We start from the raw sequence: 17,340 nt of genomic DNA, 5'->3' as shown, positions 1-17,340 counted from the left end.
ACAGCGAGGATTTCTGTGTTCTAAATATTCTCTTGTTTATAACACGAGACGTCAGCGAGAAGACGAGATCCGTCTGAAGAAGAAGAAGGAAAAGAGGAAAAGCTGAACGCCGCCTGGCTGACTGACTGACTGGTACAAATATATATAACTGTCTGTGTGGCAAGTAAACAGCGAGAAAAGCAATGAGTTGGAGGAAGACGGGGGAGGGGAGGAGTGTGACAGCTTTCCATCCCCAGTCTTTGAAGAGCAGCATGGTGCCGCATTCACATGTGGGAGATATTCAATAAATATGTACATAGCTTTGACCTGAATGCATAAACTGATTGTGAATGTATGTGAAATCGCACAGAAGCCAACAGTTCCTCAATTCAATTTGAGAAAAAATGTGCATTTTGTGTCAAAATGCACAAAGGAGATGTGGAAAATGGAATAACCTGACATCCAACGATCCCATAACATATTACCTTTCCTGTCAGTCAAGGTGTTGCTGTAAATAAACCACACAACCAAGAAGGGTTTTCATGTGCAGGTACAAGAACGGGGGGAAACATTGCATATGCATACATGGCAGGGACATAGACGGCAGAGTAATTGCAGCGCTTCATGGATAATAGTGACCTTGTTAGCCCAAAAGCTTATTGGCTGCCTGTTTCACTGACTCTGGCTGCTCCACCAATGGGAGCGGTCGCTATACCGTTTCAGATGTGGGGATGAAGGGGCAGAAAGAGAGGATGAGGAGGGGCGGTGGGGGGTGTGAAGCTCAGAGAAATAGAGGTGAAGGCAGGAAAAAAAAAATGGGAATGGATGACGTGGGGAAGAGAAACGGAGATTGACAAGGATGGAGATGCAGAAGAGAAGCTAAATCCTTTGTACTGAGGAAACAAAGGCGAAAATCCCTGAGCACTGATAAAACCGTTCAGCTTGTGGTTGTACAACACCAACAGATCCTACTGTGTGTGTGTGAGTGTGTGTGTCTGTGTGTGTAAGAAGATGGTGCTTCACAGGACGTTGGGTGATAATCACATTTTCGAGATCCTTTTCTCACCAGAGATCCCTGAGGAAGGTACAGCAACCCCTATATACACATGTATGTAGACACACACATGGCTGTGAAGGCTCTGTAAACACCGCAGAGCAAGATGGTGAGAAGAAACAGAGCATTGTGAAGAGGAGGAGGAAGAGGAGGAGGAGAAGTGGGATCACAGGGGAGGAAGAGGACAAAGAGTTAGAGAGAGCTTAAACAGGTTGCCAGGTTCGGGGAGAGTTCAAGGTGATTTTGTTTATTGACAGCAGAGTATCTGCAGTGCGTGTCTGCACACACACGTGCACACACTTTGACAATAAAATTAAACAAAAAATTATATAATCTTAAGATGCTGGACACTATAGCATCGGTAAAAGTGTTCTCACTGGATTCTCACTTAGATTCAGAGAGCTGGAAGGAAATATTAATATAACAGTTCATGCATGGTCAATTCTTGACTATACCCAAAAACTAACCACATTGCAAGAAACACACACTATTATAGGGATGATGTAGTTGAACCCTGATCACATTACAGATAACAGATAGTGGCATTTATCCCCTGGTACATCCTCTGCTCTGGCAGAATAGTCTCCCGCTGGAGAAATGTCTTCATCCGGCGCTAAAACCGAGATAAGAGAAACCCTTTTGCCGCCGATTCATCAAATGATTTTCCTCCCAAAAAGAAGCTAGAAAGTGAGGCGACGCAGACGAGCAGTCAGGGTCCTCGCGCTCCGAAGGGAAGCGATGGGACTCCGGCATTGAAGACACACAGAGATGATGTGAATTCTCCCCGGGGAGCATCCGGTTAAAATTCAAGGACTCTTTCATTTTTATTTTATTCTTTGCGCTCCCTCTAATGCTCATTTTTCGCTCCCTCTCTCTCTCTCTCTCCCTCTTAGCGAGGTCACGGCTGAAAAGTTTCAATGATGCCCCAGGAGGCCGAGAATAATCATCCGAGTGTGCATCTGCGTCCATGTGTGTGTATCCAGGCGCGTGATTGACCTTATGTGCGCGCAGAGATTGTGCGTCTGTCTCTTTGTCCACGTAAAGACGACGTATAGATGTGTTTGCTTCACCGTTTGCAGGGTCCTCAGATCCCCCGCCGCAATATTTTGCTTCCCAATCAGCCTCTCCCCCCTGTGATTTCCTGAGAGCTTAGTGGAACTCCTTTTGGGGCGTTCAATAGTGACACACTCCACATCTGAAAGGTTGAATGCGAGTCAAAGAGAGTGAGATGTGAAGCGCTCCGTAATGAGATCAATGGCCGTTTTTTTGGAGTTGAAATGAAATGAAACCGTTGCATGCCATGCCATCAACGCTTTTCTTGCAGAAATCTGCAAAACAGTATCCATAATCACCACTCAAGTGCTGACAAACAGCGTGAGGGAAGTCGTACTTGAAAATGCACAAACCTAAACATCGTAAAGACAACACATGTAAACACACCCGCAGCGTTTCTGTATGAAAGCGACAAGGCTGACAACGCCATCATATCTACACGCAGGCCTTCCTGAGGACAGAGGAGGCAGAGGAGGATATTTTCTATCTTCATGTGATCGTGATTGAACTGATGGGAGGAATGCTAGAGAGCGAGAAGAGAGGGAGGAGAACGAGTGCTACAGGAAAGGCGCTGACAGCTCGCCATTCGAAAATAGCCAGAATAGAGCGGCTCCATAATAATTTTCCTTCTTCTTTTCCTCCTGATCCAAAATTCAACCAGTGTGGCTGCATTATTCATCACGAGACCAATGACATGCAGGGACGGGGACAAAGAGTCATTCCTCTATTTTGATTCGCATAATAAATTCATGACTCGATGTTTAAAAAGGAGGGAGGAGAAGACAAAGGAGGGGAAGGAAGGAGGCAGTGGAAGGCTCGCGTCGGGTTGAGAGTTGACGGAAAAGTGTAAAACAAGGATGAAACAGGAAGGAGCGGAGGGAGGAGGAACAGGAGATCGAGGAATCGAGACGGGAAAAAGGTTGTGTGTTTGGAGACAAATGGGTTTCAGTAGCTTCTCTGTAAAAAGTCCACACACACACACACACACACACACACACACACGACATGACACGCAAATCAGCCGAGAGTGAAACTATCAGACTGCAAGTGAAAAACCAAAAAGGAGAAGAGTGAATTACACGATTATGAATACTGTATTGGCACAGATATGAGACACTGTTTCACGTCAGAATCTCAGACTAGATATTTATGTATTCACAACATCACCTAGTCTTCTTGAATGTGACAGAAAGTGTTGCATTGTGGGTCGTTTTGGAGTCTCAATGTTGCGGCTCGCGACCGAAATGGGTCAAACCGGAATCACCCGTGGAATAATGAGAATCGTTCAACAATCATGTCGAGGAGATGTGATCGATTCAAGAGCCTGGCAGGAGAGTGTGAGAGGAAACTATTATACGATTGAATATTTTACTTTTACGGGAGGAAAGTTTTTAAGAATAAGAGCTATTTTCTCTTTTGGCAGAGTTTATCTCGTAGGAAAATCTCCAAACAGGACTCTCAGAGTAAATAGTTTTTCTTCAACAGCTGTTGGAAGAGAGCGGTCATTTTAAAATGGAGTTAGTTTGCAGAAAACAAGGTCAAGATAATAAGAAGAGAGGCAAGAAGACAAAGAAAGAGAAAAGCAACTTGCCACCGGCTTTTCTTTCCTCACTCTACAAACAATCACTTCAACAAGTTCAGCCTCACTTCCTCTTCCTTCAGCCTGGAAAAGCAGCACGCCTTTCCGTCTTAGTTTAACTTCTCCAGAGATGCAGTCTCTCTTCTCTGAAAATGTGTTTTCAAACGCTATTAAAGCATCGCCGCTGCCTTGCTGAAGGGCAACCGTTCTCGAGCCAGTTTTACTGGTGAGGTCGAGATGCAATGGAGCGGATGATTCGGGAGAGTTTTGTCGTATAAACAAGAGGAAAAAGCCGAGAAAAGAGGTTTAACATTAAAGTGGCGACTAACCTTTAGCTCCGCCCTTAACGGACGCTGTGGCGACTCGACCGCCGGCCTCTTTGCTCCAACGTGACACACATAAGGGACAAAGTGACACATATGTGCTGGCATCCTCAAGTGACTTCCACATGCCTCCAGTCCTGCAGCAAGGGTGACGCAGTGTGTGTGCCTCTGTATACTCGTGTAGCACGCACACACACAGACACACACACACACACAGACACACACACACCAATGCTGAACAGTCCCTAGGCTTCTGCAAGCCTGTTTGTGTAACAGTGAGGCAGAAATAATGGTTGAATCTGTGCTCCCTCAGAGCGAAATGTATGTCTGTGTGAAGGCCTGCGAATGTGTGTGTGTGTGCGTGTGTGTGTGTGTGTGTGTGTGTGTGTGTGTGTGTGGAATAGGGGGGTCAGCGCTGAAGGACATTATAGAAAATCTGTCCATCTACATTCACCCAAACCAATTATTCCCACAGCAGGGTGGAGAGCGGAATAAAACGACATCTCACGATGATGCTCGCTGCGTTGGAGCGTGACGTGAAGGTTTAAAGCTGCGGCGTGAAGCATCTGGCAGCATCTAGCGGCGAGGTCGCAGATTACAATCAGATTAAATTCATCCCCAGTGCCAACCAGGAGAACAATTGTGGCTGATGTGAAAACGCGTTTGGTCCTTGAGAGCGCGAGCTGGCTGCGTGAAGAGGACCTGCTCCGTGTGGAGACGCACAAACGGCTCATTTTACACAATCACGACAATTCTTATCTTCAGTGTACACAACACACACGACATAATAATACTATTCGTACAGATTGTAAAGCCATTCGAGGCAAATTTTGTACTTGAATCTTCACATTATATCCAAGTTCTGCCAATAGATCACCTCAAAGCTGCACACTGGTCCTTTAATGCAAAATACACTCTTTTTTTGCTTTTTCCATGACCCTTTTTTACATTATGGTATAAAATTCAACACATTTTAATGAGAGTATTGTTCCTGAAATGATTCTTGACACTCCATCACAGCTACCAACCGAGCGCTCCTTCCTCCATCGCAGGAGAACGTGGATGGTGTTGAACAAACGGAGCGATCGGAGGAGAAATCAATAGCAATACAGCGTTAATTTAACAGAGTCCTTATGGAACAGAACGCTGTTCATCCACTCAGAGTCACAGCTCAAAGAGTGAGAGAGAGAGCGACGGAGACACACACACACACACACACACACACACACACACACACACACACACACACACATTAACAGTGCTCTTGCCTTTAAGTCATGCAGCTAAAGTTAATGAATAACGTCCCCCCTGCCCCAAAGGTCTGTTCTACAGATGGCATTAGATGGTAATTCACACACGCACACACGCACACACGCACACGCTGCGACAACACACACATTTCCATGCACACTACAGGCCATCCGGGCAGTTATAAAATAACTAACAGCAAATGTGTGTATATTTAGAGTTATAATATCAAACCAGCATCACAATAACTAAAACAGATTTTCATCTCACACACACACACACACACACACACACACACACACACACACACACAGAAAAAAAAAGGAAATCTGAGCTCCTGAATTCTGCGTGTGGTCATTATTAGAGTTGCATTATTAAAAAGCAAGGTGATATTATTTAACCTACATTAACATTCAATTAACAATCACGGATATGGGCACGGCTGCACTTTCACACACACACACACACACACACACACACACACACACACACACACACACACACAGTGAAAGGTAATCTCATTGACCTGCACTTACATCTGCGAAGCGACAAAAAGCGCAAAGCCACAAACTTCATGACCCACATCAACATGTAATGAAACATCCTTCATTCAAGCAGAGAACCAGATATCATGATTATTACATTTGATTATTTCTAATATAGCTAATGGCCTAAAGTGTTTATTATCATCATCAACTGACTTTAACCTTTTGGAAACCGTGCGTGAAAATTCTCCCGCTCCAATTTTAAGTCTCAGCATGCCCCATTCAGACAATCTTTTGGCATAAAATATGTAATTTTTCCATTTTTGAACCGAACAACACAGTTTTTTGACTGAAACTCCTTCCTAACAGGACAATACTTTGTTTTATTGTGATTTTTGTTGCAGATTCTGATTCTTTAGGTCCTAATCTTTCCAAAAAGGTGTCTTATTGACGCTCCAGGAGGCATTTTTGGGGAATCTGGCTCATATCATGCTGGATGTTCATAGTTATCATCAAAATATCTTTTAAAAGTGATTTTTTTTGCAGATATACATTTTCTTCACAAGACTTTGCTGAACAAATACATACAATAAACACAAGTATTGGAATTAATTTGGGGTTCCTACGACGACTCAAACACAGAGAAAAGCAGGTGTGGAGAAAAAATTGATTCCAGCGTTTTCACCGGGTTTATTGTCTATAGTTTAAGTATTGTTATCTTGATTTGGGCATAAAGGGGCAGATGAAGATGTGAGGATATTCAAAGTGATCAACAGTGTTAACAGCTTCCTTTGCAAATTGTATATCTATCTATAAATCTCACATTCGCTGCTCGATGTGTAGATATCCTGAATTTAAGGCTCTTAACGATGAATATCTTGTGTCTTCAATGTGTCTTCACTCTTACATTTTTACAGTTATGAAACCTTTTGAAAACCCCTGTTCAACCTGACAACCCTATCACACGCACACACACACACACACGCATGTATTGTGTGTCCACCTGCTTCCTGATTGTGTGTTTGCTTCACCTGTGCTGCCCTCATTGTGTCCACCTGTTGCTCGTTGCCTCTCTTGTCTCCTTGTCTCCTTGTCTCCTTGTACTGTGTGTCCTATGTGTCCCTGTGAGTCGTATGTCTCTGTTTAATTAGTGTTTTTATTCAAATAAATGAATTTAAACTGTTTCATGGGCATTCATTCCTCACGCTCAGAGCTTCCTGTGATGGTTTCCTTCAGTTGGCTCTCTCCTAAGAACCAGAATCAGATATCACTACGAGGAAAACGCTCGAATATAAGCTTTCATTTTAGACCGAAGGAATATTCTTCAAGTTACACGAGTCTCATTTGTAGCCGCGACAAGAAAATCTTGTCTTCCAAATGTTCTGTGAAGATCAGACCCACAGCCGGTCGCGGCACAGTCACACCGAAGAGGTCGAAATCTGCAGGAATTCAGACTCGACAGTCAGAAAAGGATCTCGACGCACTCGGTTATCGATTCACTGCTAGAGGACGAGAGGATGGAGGTCTGGCGGTGAGATCGGCCCGAACGCCGCGCCTCTTCTCGTCTTCGCGGTGAGATTGTAAATAGTAGTGATGGAGTTGTTTTTGCGTCATCATCTGCTGCTTCACAACCTCGCTAGCTAGCAACAACATGGCGTCTGTTCAAGGCTCAGCGTGAAGGTCAATACGCTGCTGCTGTTGTCTCCTTTGTAAGAACCAAACTGTGTAAATTCATGATGTGTTTGTACAAGCAGTTTAATAATATTGGCTGTAGTTATGTGATGTTGTGACTATTTGTCTCAGATAGTTCTGTTTTTTGCTTTCTGCTTATATCAGGAAGGCTCAAAGTGAAGTGTTGAATTAAGAAGCTTTCTTCTGAATGAGACAACTGTAACTGCAAACCATCAAATAAAGTAATATATTTGCATTGGTTTGACAGAAAAAACCTTGAAAATCAATTAAATGTGCCCCCTTTTCTCATTTTTAAATGAATCTTTCCCGAGATGAGTAGTTTCTGGTCACGATGGTGTTGAATTATTTAACAGGGGACCGGGAAAGGCTTTGTATCGCTCCAAGATTTTTGTAATTTGAAATGAAAGATTCAATCATCCCCAAATTTAATACGATAGTTTATTTGAAAGAGAATGACTCCAGGGACGGTAGTCAGACTAAATAATGAAGCAAAGCTAAATGCTAATTCATTATGAGCATTACGCGAGAGGAGATACCAGGTGACCTTAAAACCAGACCAGAGAGGGAAAGAGAGAGAGAGAAAGTTCAGCAGGATGAACGACAGGAAATAAAGGCAGAGAAAGAAAATGACAGAAAATGGAAAGTGGAAGAGCAGAATGAGAAAAATAGAGAAAGTGAGAGAGAGAGAAATGTATCTTGAGAGAGTGAAATGATTAGACACGGCGAAAGGAGGAGGAGGAGGAGGAGTTCAGGAAGAAGGTCAGGAGGTCGCGATAGAGCAGCGAGACTGCAGATAAGTTGAGTTCCCACCTGCTGGTTATTGGCTCGGAGACCAAAGCCCACTGTTCACTGTTGACTGGTGTCGTGCTTTTAATTCCACAATATTTGTTAAAGGTTAAATACAATAACCGTGCTGTGTGTGTGTCACAGATTTGTGTAATAAAATAATAATTTTATCTATACTTTTCAATGATGCAAACACTAGGATTCCCTATAATATTACATATCTTACTGCAGTTGCATTATCAGACAAAATAAATTGCACTTTGATATTATTTCAGAATTATTTATCTGGACACTAAGCAAGACCGTTAAATTCAGTTTTGTGATCGACCTCTGATGCAACCACGAGGCTCTGTAATGCCACAGCTTCATAAAGACAGGTGTTTGATCGTGAGTGTGTGTGTGTGTGTGTGTGTGTGTGTGTGTGTGTGTGTGTGTGTGTGTGTGTGTGTGTATGGGCAGGTATAGATGTTGACGTTGCCCTCTTCTCCAGGCAAACACCTCAATCACCTCCAGGATTCTAATAGGAGCAATTTCCCACTGATCTTTTAAGACCTTGCGAGTGCATTTCTCAAGGTCAACCGTCCTGCTCACACACACACTTGTGCACACACACACACACACACACACACACACACACACTTGTGCACACACCAAGAACAAAAGCTCCTTCAACACGCCCACATACCCACGGCCACCTTCCCAATCAAATCCTCTCCCTGCGCAGCCAATCATCGCTCCTTTGCGCCTCTCATCACACGCTCACATTTTCTCTCTCTGAAGTCTTTTAACCTTCCGTGTTTCTGAATCTCCCATGTCACCCGAACGCCCCGCTCTGCTGAGGCGTTTAAGCCTTAAATGGAAATGGTTCTGGTTCCATGCAACCTTTGTCTTATTATTTAAAGCTTTGACCGTCCATCCTTTTGGTTTTAACACAACGGCACTCACCAGTTGCTGGAATAAGTCGGACAAAGCCAGAGTCAAGAGACAAGAGCACGCAGGTTTATGATGGACTCATTTGCAAAGAGTCATGTCTTACATATACCGTCAAATCTTTAATGTCCACAAGCTGTGACATTAAGAGGTCCATATTAACATTTGGTGCTCAGTCTCTGTACAAACAGTACAACAACGCACAGCTCTGCATTCTCAATGCTTACCTGCTGTCTGATCCCTCAAGCAATTATATGTCTGCCAATTTTGAATCGATGTTGAAGCCTTATTAAGTCTGGCTTGGACAAGCCCAACAAGCTGTAATTACAACATTTACATTTCCCCATACGAAGTTGTTGTGCAAGCATCTTAGCAAACAGTTGCATATTTACACATCCAGAAGATATAGAGCAACATTATCAGTAAGTTGCACACTGTAAAACTAAAGAAATGAGCCTTTTGCAGGAGTATTTGACTGCACTAAAAGTCTCAAATGTCTCTGTGACGGACACATTTTACATTACACATCATTTACACGACATTAGGTAAACATCAAATTGCCATAAAGTGGTATCTGGTGTCATTGTGTTGGATCAGTTTGTACGAGTACGATTCACGTGAGTACAACATTATACTGACAGGGATGATGACCAAAACTTCAACAAATGACCCAAATTAATAAACATAATGAACCTGAATTTTACTTCAAGAGGCAGATGAATGTTCTTATTAATAAATCAAACACCCTGTGGCAATCTCTCTCTCTCTCTCTCTCTCTCTCTCTCTCTCTCTCTCTCTCTCTCTCTCTCTCTCTCTCTCTCTCTCTCTCCCTCTCTCTCTCTCTCCCTCTCTCTCTCTCTCTCTCTCTCTCTCTCTCTCTTCCTTTACCTTTCCTCCCCAGTGGCCTTGAAAACTACCTGAGAAGACGTCAGCAATCAGCGCCTGTCAACAGTGAGGCCGAACATTTCCACCAACAGTCTCTCATTTTTCAGACGTTTCTCTCCCTTTGACTCCATATACCTTCTTCCTTTATCACCTCAGTATATTCTTCTATTCCAACTTAAGTTAAATCCATTAAGGAGGGAAATAAATCAGCGGGGAAGAAAAGTTGCATTAGGAGGAAAGTCTTCCCTCTCTCTCAGACACAAACAGAAAGTTTGCCCATATGCTGAGAGCGATTTGCCCGCCAGCTCCGTCTGGGTGAATTATGTTTCTCCCCTTTTTTTTCAGGAAGAGAGACCGTGAGCAGCGATAAAGTTATAAACCCAAACAAGTTAATGAGGAGCCGGAAATAATGAGCTGATTGCATGATTAGAGGCATAATTCTTCGGCACACTAAAAAAAAAAAAAAACGCGGCCATTTCCTATTTACATATCTTTTCTGGATCTGAGTGCAGCAATAATATGAAGTATAGCTGCCGTGTTCAGGCTTTCTGGAGGTCACTCTTTGATAAAAAGTTGGGGCAATGTCCATGAAATCACCCCCCATCCTTCTCTTGGATTGTGGAAAAGGCCGACATGAAACTAGCCAGCCGTGCTGTCCGGAGGGGCAGAGCCAGGTAAAGGTAATTGCTTAGCAAAAGAAAAAGAAACAGCAGATAGGATCAGGGGGGGAAAGGGAGAGAAGTGACAGCCTATAATTGGAAATGGAGAAAAGAGAAAGATGGAGGAAAAAGAGGGAGAGAGAGAGAGAGAGAGAGGGAGGGGGCTGATACACCTCATGCACACCTGCTGTCATAAGCCATATGACCTCTGCCACAACATGACATAACACATGGCCATGCATGTCATGCGACCACACATGGCATCCTGCAGTGTGTCTCAGACCAGAGCGCACAAACAGCAGCCGCACAAGTTATACACACAATCAGAGTGCACAATTTAGGACCGCAAGTAACTCACGTACAGAATGAATGTAATGACCAACGTTACAGCCACACAGAAAAAAAAGGAAGTGTTAAATCAGAGTGACTGTTTAATTTGTCTGGCTGACGTGAAACACGGCGACGTTCCACCAGTGAAGCTTTATTTACATGCATCACTCTGACAGCCTACACAACCCATTATGAAATGCCTCCAGTGCTGTATACAATGACGCTATAACGGGATGGAGATGGTAAGAAAGCATGACCAGGCACACACACACACACACACACACACACACACACACACAGGCACAATCTCTCCTCCTGATCCCGCTTCCCTTGCTGCAAGTATCTAAGGGCAAGTAGGGAGACTTGTCAGGGCGGGTAGTCGTCAGCCCGGAAGATGTGCGAGCATGCACTGTTGCGTTGTGTGTGTTTCTGAGCTCTATCGGTAAAAATCACAGCAAACAGAGAGTGAGTGAAATGTCCATAACCTGTGTGCAGGATAAGTGAACATACCCAGGACTGAAACGTGGTCCCTGATGCCTCCTCATCTGTCCAGCCGTCCGCGTTTGTGAATCTATTTTCTTCTTCTTCTCCTCTCGACCCACAAGTTGCCAACACCGCTCTGCACGTGCCGGCTCCTGCACTCCTCAGTCCGTCTCTGTCTCGCTCTCAGACTCTGGCATCAGCAGCTGTACCAAAGCTGCCTCTCATCCCCCTCTTTTTCCGCTCTTACTCCCTCCCTCCTTCCTTCTTTCCTTCCTTCCTTCCCTTTCCTTCCTCCCTCCAGCCGGCAGGCTCGTATGTGTACACACCTCCTTTCACTCCTTGTTGGATATTGTCCCAAAATATGATCCAGGCACACTCACGGGGAGGAGGAGGAGGAGGAGGAGGAGGAGGAAGGGGAGAGGGGGGGTGCTCATGTGAGATTTCCCTCTCCTTCAAACGGCGCTCCTCAGCGGGTCAGGGCGCCCTCCATCTCCCCCGGCGTGGACGTGGGATTACAAGAGGGAGGATGGAGAAGCGGCGCGCTGTTGCTGGAGCTGTTGCCGCTGCCTCCTTCAGTGTGAGCGCCTCTCTCTCTCACTTAGCATGCTTTTCATCTCTCTCTCTCCCTCTCTCTCTCTCTCTCTCTCTCTCTCTCTCTCTCTCTCTCTCTCTCTCTCTCTCTCTCTCTCTGCCCCCTCCCTCCCTTCCCTCAGTCACTGTCTATCTGCTGCTGCTCCGGCTGTTTGGATTCACATTTCCTTGCTGCCGGCCGCGCAGCTTAGGGAGTCTCTGTCATCATGCAGGCAGGAGGAAAAACGAATAGACTGAAAGAGGAGATGATTCAGAAGAGAGGGAGATGACTCAATTTGGAGCCTGGAAAATAAAAAAAAATAAATAAAAAAAGAATATAAAAATAATTCAAAGGTGCTTTACAAAAAACAAAACCAAGACACGTTTAAGATGAAGGTTAAATTAATATAGATGTATCAGATTCAATAAAATACAATGTAGAAATTAAATTTGAATTAATTGCATTAAATGCTTCATGTATTATAATTACATTTATTCAAATGCATGTCATGATAACACACTGCAGAAAATAATATTCTCTATATCTGGATAAACTATTTTTTTTTTTACCAGTTACCACTTAGTAAATGTATGTATTTTTATAAATGATAGATGGAATATTTTTTCATTCAGAAGGTTAGAAAATGCTTCTGGAAATACATTTAAAACACCAGTAAGTATTGTTAGACTATAAAATATTCTCGGTTTAAAAAAGATCAACAGGGATTTAGCTTCCAGAAAAACAGAAGCTTCGCTTAGTGACTTGAATCTAACGAGTTAAACGACATGCATCGGTGCTAAAAACAGACAAAGAAACAATCAAAAGTTCTTAAGAGACATTAAAACATATAGAACTAGCTCACATGATCTACTATTTGGTTAGCGTGTCAAAAACTGGGAGCCAATCCCACAATAAGCGATCCTCACAGGGTGTGAATCTTTTGCTATCTGACAGTTCAATTGCAAATATATATTTAAATGTAAATGTTTGCTCTACCGGGTCTTTTTAAAATGACTTGGCTGCATCATTCTGGATCAAAGCGCTCCCCAAAAAAGAGTTCTTTGGCAGCGTCATTCTTGAAGTGGGTTTGTTCTGTTTAATCATCTCCCCCGTTTCGCCCGAAGCGTGCAGAGAGAGGGAGCAAACGAGATAGAGAGAGAGAAAATAGACATTTTTATTGTTCGGTCCTGTGGCCTTGTCAGGGTAAATCAGATCAAAAGAACTGAGGTTCAAACACACACACACACACACACACACACTCTTCCAGCCTGACTGACTGCCCCCGAGGTCAGTTAACAGCTCATCGCAGGAAAGAAGAAGTCTGGCCTGCGACCCTGAGGTCATCGTGCTCGTCACGACGCCTGCTGGAGGTCCAAGTCCTGCGAACGCCGACCGCTCCGACCTCGGAGCCAGTCCAAGACATATATGTGCTCTTTCTGCAAAGGTGAGCGGCCTCTGCACACCTTCAGCTCGCCAGTCCTCTGACCGTCAACATACTGTTTAGACAGAAAACAAGAAAACCAAAGTAGGTCAGCTTTTTCTTTTTTTTTTTTGAAGTCGAGGAGTGTTAACTGTAAAGCAAACACTACATTTGAAATTGTAATTCCTGACACTATTGTCTAATACTGCTCGACACCGATGATCCAGTGGTTTATAGTTCAAGGCTAAGGCTAACTCCTGGCTAAGTACACTTCCCTCTGGCTTCAAAAACAGCAAACAAACAAACAAAGTGTCTTTGCTTTGAGGTGGTCGCCTTTAGTCAAACAGGGAACGTGTCCTCATGTGGGCTTTCTTCAAAGTTTCAACTGACTTCCAAGTCAATTTTGATGATCATCCAACTTTGCCGGAGTTCGGATCAGATGGAGGTTTAATCTGTCTGCAGCTGATGAGTCAGAGTACACTCTCTAAGTACACTGTACGTTCGGGCTGATATGAATCCATGTGGCTGGCACAATCCTCCCACAAAGCTAATTTCCACAAAGGGCTGTTTTCAGTGGCAATGGAGAAATGCTTTCCAAGACATCCAGCTGGGATGTTCTCCATCTACTGGAGTCCTCACTCAATGGAGATGACCTGCATTTACAAACAGGCTGATGGTCTTTGTTCTGCTTTCTTTCATATTTTTCAGAAAAGTACTCATTGGTACTCACCATGTCCGCCCTAAGGCCTCAAACCCTGATGGGAAATGCAGAATTTCTTTATTTCAAGACCTTTATCTTGTACTTTTTACTCCCTGACTTGTCTTCCAAGTTATTTCCTCACAAGTCAAGATCATTTCAAATAATCTATTTGCTTGTTTTTGTAATAATAGACTCACAGCTGCTGTTAGTAACTTGTTCTTAACTGACACTGAAACCTTTGTGCCATCAATGATTGGTGCACAACTAGCAGACTAGCTTATGTCTCAATGTGAGGAAGTTTCAAAGAAACGTTTTATTTTTTAACTTTCTTAACTGCAGATCTAATTTAATAAAGGACATTTGGGTTCAATGTGTATGTTGTGTTCTCCTTAGAAGATAAATAACTTCCTGAGAGCCTGCAACTTAATCTGCTGCGACATTTTGTTGATGTTTCAGATTCATTGAGACATTATTGATGGTACAGCACCAGAGGAGCAGGTGGTGTTTTTCTACGGGTTTTCCTGCTGTACTTAAATAATTAAATAATTAAATGGAGCGCCAGACGTCAAATAATTAAATGAATGAGCTCCGTTAAACTCTGCATGTATGAAATGAGAAAAGTAGCTCGACATTACTGGAACCAAATAGTTTTATGAACAATATTTGTATGTTTTTTCACCCACATTTGCTGAAACAGACATGCAATCCAATAACCTTTCCCTCTGTACTTCAAGGTCATGAAATCATTTCCAGTTCAACGGACAATCCTGCTCTTTGCTTTGCGGCTCCACCTTCAACGATGGCGGCGGCTTCCTGGTGGGTGTGCAGAGTGACGGCGTAGCACAAGATGTCTTCTCGGTGGGTGCAGAGCGTAAAGATTACGGCTGCAAATGTAAGTAAGACTTTGATACCAGCGCGGGCCTCACACGGCAGCCGAGTGACAGCCTCCTTTCTAAAAGCCGCTCTTTTGGGAGGGCTTTCATTTGCACTGACATTTAGGACAGAATGGGATGACATTTGAGATGTGAGAGGACGGGCGACGCGGGTCGGACATAAATGTATCAGATGGCTCGGATGGAATATTGCAAGAACCCGACTGGTGCACATCAGACCCGTTTAAGAGAGTGCAACGTGAGGAAAGCATGAACGCAATAAGATGGAGCTCCTGAGTCTGCGTTTCATTATCATCAAAGGCATGTTTTAATTTCAGTTGTGCTCATGATTCATGCTCACACTTACCTTTCCCCGTCTCCGTGTGCGTGTGCGCCTCAAGATGTGCAAACGAATCCCACAATAAGAAATTAGATTTGAACATGCATGTCTTTTCCTTGTTCAAAGTTGCATTGCTCCCTATCAGCTGTGCGAGCCCTGGAGCTCATCACAGCCTCGTTCATTGCTGTTGCGTTTGGCAACTTCTCTGCATTTCAGCCCGTTCAAAAGGCCGACGGTCCAGAGCCAAGTGGAATTACATCTCCGACTGTGGTCACACTCACAAAAATACCATACGCTTCTCATGTGACACAAACTATTTATCATCAGGTAACTCGATGCTGAGGATGCGCCGCTCTGGAAAGAGCTCAAGAAACGTGAAGCTGTTAACTGCCACAGATGTATTATACATGTACTATTATTTAAGGTAAATTACATATAGTTTAGGTTCACATCCGACTAAGTATATCGCAATTTTGTGCATCGAAAGAGTTATTGGTTTAATTGGTTATTGGCGTAATTAGTTAATACATTAATGAAAAGGCTAACTCTTACCTCATATTGTTTCAACTGAACAAGGACTTTGGGTTTTTTAATTACAGTGACCAATAACTCTTTTATTGTACATATGAGTGATGTATTAAGATGGACCTCTTTATAGATATGACCTCCAACGTTGTAAAAATGCAAAAAGAAAAATCCTAATTCAGTTTTTCACAATTTTGAGACCCTAATTTAGTCCAAACCTTTATAATAACCCAAATATATCAAAGTCAAATCCACACTAAAAGAGTGTACTTATTCACAGGATTTATAAATATGTACCTCACTTCTGTTTTTATTACGCTCAAAATTAAAATACCCTTTAAAGAAGATATACAATATGTTTGTGTCATTCTCCTCAGGAGCAATATGATTAAATAAATGTTGGGTTAATTCTCATTTGGTGTTCATTTTTTTGTTACTCAGAAGGTGTTGTGGGTCCGTTGGACCTGCTGTATTTTGGGGTTTTTAATTCAACACAATCAAACAATTTGATGTTAAAATACTCAACAGATGTTTTCTTCATTCCAATTAGACGCAATATAAACAGTAAATATGGTGAATTAGCTCGCTATCTCGTTTTTTTTTTGATTGAGACTTGTGTTTAGTGCTTTTGACTTGTCACAGTAGGTGTTATGAATAACACTAACGATGCTACCAGGACCCTGAAATCAAAGCATCAATAGTTTAATTATGTCTGTCTTTTTCCTCTGCGACTCGTCAAAATGTCTCCCTTTGAAAAAGACCAACCGGGAAACGTCTCAGACAGATAATGACAACAATAAACGGACTGACCATAACTCAAGCCGTGGGCTCAGATAGAGCAGCGTGAGCCCCAAAACAAAATGGATAAAAAAATAAATAACTTTTTGTCCTGTTTTGTTCATCTTCTCCCTCTCTCCATTCTTTCCTTTTCTCTCATCTCATCTATTTGGCTCAGGGAGAAAGATCACTGATGACACATTCATTAGCGCTGATATTAGAGAAGAGAGGAAGAGCAGTTAACTATGATGCTAACTATGTTGGCAAAGCAACATCGTTATCTCTTCCACTGCGCGTTGCTGACAGTCTTATCAGTGGAAACAGACCTGGACGTGAGCAGAGTAGCGAGCAGGAGGAAGAGGAGGAGGAGGAGGAGGAGGCGGGGGAGGAGAAAGCAACAGTGAAATTAAAGGATAAGAAAAGAAATAGAAGACATGGAGGAGAAGTGGAGATGGACGATAGACACGCGGAGGATATCAAAAAGCGACAACAGTTTATGAACGAGGAGAAGACGGGGTACATTACAAATAAGGAGGACAAGTGGGAGGGAAATGTGGGAGGAAATAGGACGTGATCCGGCTGGGAAGCAAAGGGAGGGACTGGGAGGAGGACCACGAAGTTGGTCGAGGGAGAAGATGCCAAAAAGGTG

General features: G+C 43.2%; 1 protein-coding gene across 1 annotated transcript in view; it reads right to left on the bottom strand.

Moving 5' to 3' along the window:
* LOC137803793 (leucine-rich repeat and immunoglobulin-like domain-containing nogo receptor-interacting protein 3) overlaps positions 1 to 12,087 on the bottom strand; it is a 32,450-nt gene extending 20,363 nt beyond the window's left edge. Inside the window, exon 1 of the mRNA XM_068602531.1 lies at positions 11,514 to 12,087. The gene's annotated coding sequence lies outside the window, so the exon portion shown is untranslated. The remainder of the gene's footprint in view (positions 1 to 11,513) is intronic.
* Positions 12,088 to 17,340: the final 5,253 nt, after the last annotated feature.

Source organism: Clinocottus analis, unplaced genomic scaffold (genome assembly GCF_023055335.1).
Source record: "Clinocottus analis isolate CAN_PGR_092001 unplaced genomic scaffold, fCliAna1.0.p SCAF_11, whole genome shotgun sequence".
In the NCBI taxonomy this organism is placed as follows: domain Eukaryota; kingdom Metazoa; phylum Chordata; class Actinopteri; order Perciformes; family Cottidae; genus Clinocottus; species Clinocottus analis.
The sequence above is the reverse complement of the archived record's forward strand: the minus strand, read 5'-3'. Positions and strand labels throughout refer to the sequence as shown.